We start from the raw sequence: 5,425 nt of genomic DNA, 5'->3' as shown, positions 1-5,425 counted from the left end.
TGAAGCTGGTTTAAATGAAAAGGTGGAACTTTCAATGAGTGGTTTGATAGACATGAATATGCCAAAATCTAAAGTCCAGATATAGCACTAAGGGCTTTATTCAGACCCGGTCACAATCATTGAGTGCTCGCAACCGGGTCGATGTTTGCCCACTGGGCATGCGCATGTCTGAGCCGGCTCTGATGTGCGTATGCGTGAGACTGGGCTAGTGACGGGTGCTCCATCGCTACGGGTCTTGCACCAAAGGGGGCGAGCTGTCGATGGTGATTGACAGCTCACCCCATTTGGGAGGCGGGCAGGGGGGGTGGCCGGCCAAACAGAGGCATTCCCGACGGAACGCTTGCCGTTTGGGGGTGGCCCCACTGACATCAGCAATGATGTCAGTGGGGAGCTTCCTGCTCGATCAGAGCAGGAAGCTCCCTCGGGCTTGCGCTGCTGAGACCCAACCTTAGGGTCTCGTCGCAAGCCCCGATGGCTGCAATGGTCCTGAACATCGCGACCATCAACCTGGTCGCTTGCTAGAGCTGTCGGTGGTAACCCACAGCTTAGCTAGCGACCAGGAGGCCGCTCTTCACACCACAATCGGCCGCACTCATTCAGAGCGACCGCTTGTATCTAGCGATCGACTCTGAATGATGGCCTAAGTGCACTTGGGAGCTGTAGTGAAGTAATGGGAAAAAGTCCAGTTAGTGACAGGCAATGAACAATGTCCAGGAAGTGACTGGTTAATAGAGAATGTTCAGGTAGTGGCAGACAATGGGAACTGTCCAGGTAGTGACTGGTTAATAGGGAAATGTCCAGTTGATGACAAGCTGGAGAAATCAGGTGTAGTGACTGAAATGAAGAATGCAGGCTGAGGAAGGATTATCCAGCAGAGTGTCAGTGGAGGCAAGGTGCAGGGTGAACAGCAGACTCAGGTACTCAGGCAAGGGGAGGGTAATGGAGGATAGTCCAGCAGGGTTGGAGCAGACAAGCAGGTAGGCAGGTAGCTTATCACAGGAAACAGGTGGTGAGCACAGGGAACTCTCAGCTATGCTGAGAAACACTGGCAATGAAGTGAGGCTCTGAATCTCCCTAAATACCAAGTGCTGTGCCGTGACTGGCCAGAGAGAGCATGTGACAAACCAGGATTGGGCGATTAGGTCACGTGACCAGAGGCAAGATGGCAGCACCCATACCGGAGCGGAACGGAAGCACCACCAGGCCTCACCAGCCCAAAGTGACAACATGCCCGCACAGAACCACGCACATCCAAAGCCCCTCGCCAAACACCAGCATCACCGCCAGATGCCCCCCGCCATAGTGACCTCACAGGTAATACCTATCGACCACCATGCCAAGAAACTCTGGTCGTGACATGCAATGCTCTGTAGCAGGCTTAGATCTTGCTTGAGGCCTAGCAGACCAAGAATCACTGAAGCCTGTGCGTCTGGGATGTGATAGAGGACACTGGCAAATTTGGTAAGTGACAGGGCGGCAGAGGAAACAGACCCAGGTTGTGGCAGTACCCACTCCTTGAGGTGTGGCCTCAGTACATCTCTTTGGCTTCCCAGGAAACTTGGCGTGAAAGCTGGAAACAAGACGAGGAGCATTAACATCTTCAGAACTCACCCAGGATCTCTCCTCGGGACCATATCCTTTCCAATGGACCAGATATTGGAGTTTCCCATTATGACATTGAGCATTAACAATGTTCTCAATCTCAAATTCAACCCCTCACTGGGTCTTGACTGGAGGAGGTTTTGGTGGAGAAGATTGGAACCTGTTGAGAATAAGAGGCTTGAAGAGAGACACAAGAAAGGAATTGGGGATCTTGAGTGATGGAGGAAGCTGTAAATGGTATGCCACTGATTGAACTTCCTTCCAGATTTTTGAAAAATATGCAGAGATGCTTTGGCTGCTGGTACATCAAATTTTGAAGAGACTGAAACTCAGGGATACGAAGATGTTGCCCGTAGACTTTTAGGATGGGAGTGGTTCTAGATGAAGTGTGGTATGAGTTGTTATGGCCAAATTCAGCCCATGGCAGAAAATCAATCCAATCATCCTGAGAGGAAGTAATATACATATGCAGGAAGGCGTCTAGGCCTGGTTGACCCTCTCAGTTTGTCCATTGGACTGCGGGTGATATGCTGTGGAAAACGTTAATTGAATCTGTAAGGAAGAACAGAGAGCTCACCAGAAACGAGCAATGAACTGTGACCCCCTGTCCGAAACTATTTCTTTGGGTAGACCATGGAGACAAAATATTTCAGGAATGAAGAGCTGAGAGAGACATGGAGCAGATGGTAATCCTGATAGACGTATGAAGTGTGCCATCCTCGAAAACCTGTTGACTTCAACCCATATGGTGGTAAATCCCTTGGAGACTGGAAGGTTGGTAATAAAATCCATGGATATATGGGTCCATGGTTGTAGTGGCATAAGCAGAGGCAGTAATGGTCCAACAGGCAGCTGGCACACTGAGAGCATGAGGATCCAAACTCTTGCACATCAAATTGCATAGAAGGCCACTAGGATCTTTTGATATGTTCCAGAGTCTTTTTGACGCCTGTATGGCTGGATAACTTGGAGGCATGAGCCCATAGTAGTAGTTGTTTATGAAGTTCAGGGGACACAAAAGTTTTCCTCAGAGGAAGTGTAACCACTTCAGTAGCAGCAAGCACAGTAGGGTTTAACATTGGATATTGTTCAGGAGCTTCTGCTTCCTCCTCAGGGTTCATGGACCGAGATAAGGCATCTGCCTTTCAGTTGCAAGAGCCAGGATGGAAGGAAACTTTAAAATCAAATCGGGAGAAGAACAACACCCACCGGGCTTGTCTGGGTGTGAGGCATTGGCAGTCTTTAGAAACAGCTGATTTTTGTGGTCAGTGAATACCGCCATTGGGAAATGGGCACCTTCCGACAGGTAACGCCATTCTTCAAAGGCCAATTTGATGGCTAAGAGTTCTTTCTCTCCAATTTCAGCAGGCAAGAACTTTTTGGAGAAAAATCCACATGGGTGTAGCTTTTCTTCAGATCTCTGAGATAACACTGCCCCTACTCCTTCAGCGGATGCGTCCACCTAAAGAATAAAAGGCTGAGTGACGTCAGGTTGGCAGAGTACCGGAGCAAAAAAAAAAGTTTGTTTTAATAGCTGGAAGGCCGACTTTGCTTCTGGAGACCATTGCGTGGGTTGGCACCCTTATGGGTTAACAAAGAGATAAGAGCTGTCAAGGTAGAAAATCCCTTGATAAATTTCCTATAGTAGTTGGCGAAACCCAGGAATCTTTGAATGGCTTTTAAGAAATTGGGTTCAGCCCAGGAAAGTACTGCTTGAACCTTTTCAGGATCCATCTTGAGGCTGGTACCTGAAATGATGTATCCTAGAAAAAGAATGCCTGGTACTTCAAACACACATTTTTCGATCTTACAATAAAGCTGGTTAGTACGAAGTCTTCAGAGGACTTCTTTCACTTGGTCACGATGAGTAGCAAGGTCACTGGAAAATATAAGGATATCATCCACGTATACAATTACTGAGTGGTACAGGAAGTCATGGAATTTTTTTTCACAAAATGTTGAAATACAGCTGGGGCATTGCTCAGGCCAAAGGGCATGACGAGGTATTCATAGTGCCCATCTCTAGTGTTGAATGCCGTTTTCCATTCGTCACCCAAGCGAATAAGGATTAAATTGTATGCACCCCTTAGATCCAATTTTGTGAAGACAGAAGACCCCTTCACCTTTTCAAAGAGCTATGTAATCAATGGTAATGGGTAGCGATTCTTGATGGTGATTTCATTGAGTCCCCTATAATCAATACAGGGGCGAAGTCCACCATCTTTTTTCTTAACGAAGAAAAATCCTGCACCGGCAGGAGAAGATGAAGGTCAAATGAATCCTTTGGCAAGATTCTCTTGGATGTGCTGGTCATTGATTTCATCTCTGGCATGGATAATGGATAAGTACGACCTCGGGGAGGCATTTTTCCAGGTAGTAACTCTATTGTACAATCACATTTCCTGTGGGGAGGCAGAATGTCAGCCCCCTGTTTGCTGAAAACGTCCAGATAAGAATGATATTGTGATGGTAGTTTTTCAGCCAGGGCGGTATCAGAGGCCCGGATGGGGACCACTTTCTCCAGACATGCTTTAGCACAGTTCTTACCCCAAGAAATGATATGCATGGTAGACCACTCGACCCGAGGGTCGTGCTTCTGTAGCCAATGAAGTGCGAATACAATAGCATGGGTAGCTTTAGGAATGACAAGAAATGCCATCTCTTCAGAGTGCAATGCTCCTACCTGGAGTTTAACAGTTGATGTGCAGTCAGTGATTGAGCCATGAGGAATCAGACTGCCATCCAAAGCCGACAGTGATATTGGATGGGACAAAGTCACTGAGGGTATATGATGCTTGATGACATAGCTGTGTGTTATAAAGTTCTCAGCAGAACCAGAATCCAGGAGAGCAGGGAGAGAATAACGTTTATTGTCAAGAATAAGAGTCACAGGAATCACAGAGTCAAGTGGATGAGAAGAGGGATGTATTCCTCCTAATATTTTCCCTCTCTGAGAGATTAGGAGTGACCATTTCCCGGTCGTTTGGTACAGGAAGAAATCATATGTTCAACTTCACCACAATATAAACATAATTTCAACAGATGTCATCTTTGACATTCTTCAGGCGAGAGACAGTGCTTATCAATTTACATGGGCTCCGTATCAGGTGTAGAAGAAATCCCCTTGTTTTTGCTTCTTACACCAGAACGCTCTTGGAGGTGTAAGTCAATATTAATGCACAAAGAAATAAGGCCCTCCAATTTGGATGGAAGATCACAAGTTGCCAATTCATCCTTAATTCGGTCAGAAACTCCATTCCAGAATGTGGCAATAAGAGCTTCCTCATACCATTGCAATTCAGATGCTAAAGTTTGAAAATTAATCATGTATTGACCCATAGATTTACTGCCCTGGTGTATCCGTAATATGTCTCTCGATGCTGATGTAGATCTTCCAGGCTCGTCAAATATCTTGCGGAAGGTGGTAATAAAGTCAGTATAAAGAGAGAGTAGTGGGTCAGATCATTACCATAATGGGGATACCCAATCCAGAGCTGGACCCAGGAGCTGAAGACATTGCGCCAGCTGGCGACTTGTTACTTCCAGACCCTCCAGATGTCCCGCAATATTGCTGAGAAGGTCCGCTGTAAGGCGAACACTTTCGGCCGGGTCCATGTGGCCAGTACAAACTGTCAGACTAGTATTTGTTTGTGAACCTGGTGTCTGATATTCGTCTGTGTTTGTGTCTGGAGGCATGTACAGAAAGCTCGCAGGCCTAAGGAGACCTCCTAGCATGTAGTGAAGAACACTTCCCTGACCGGGAATCGAACCTGGGTCTCGGCGGAGAGATGCCGTATCGTACCCACTAGACCACCAGGGATGT

Source organism: Taudactylus pleione, unplaced genomic scaffold (genome assembly GCF_031769625.1).
Source record: "Taudactylus pleione unplaced genomic scaffold, aTauple2 ptg001044l, whole genome shotgun sequence".
NCBI lineage: Eukaryota > Metazoa > Chordata > Amphibia > Anura > Myobatrachidae > Taudactylus > Taudactylus pleione.
Note: the sequence above shows the minus strand (reverse complement) of the source record.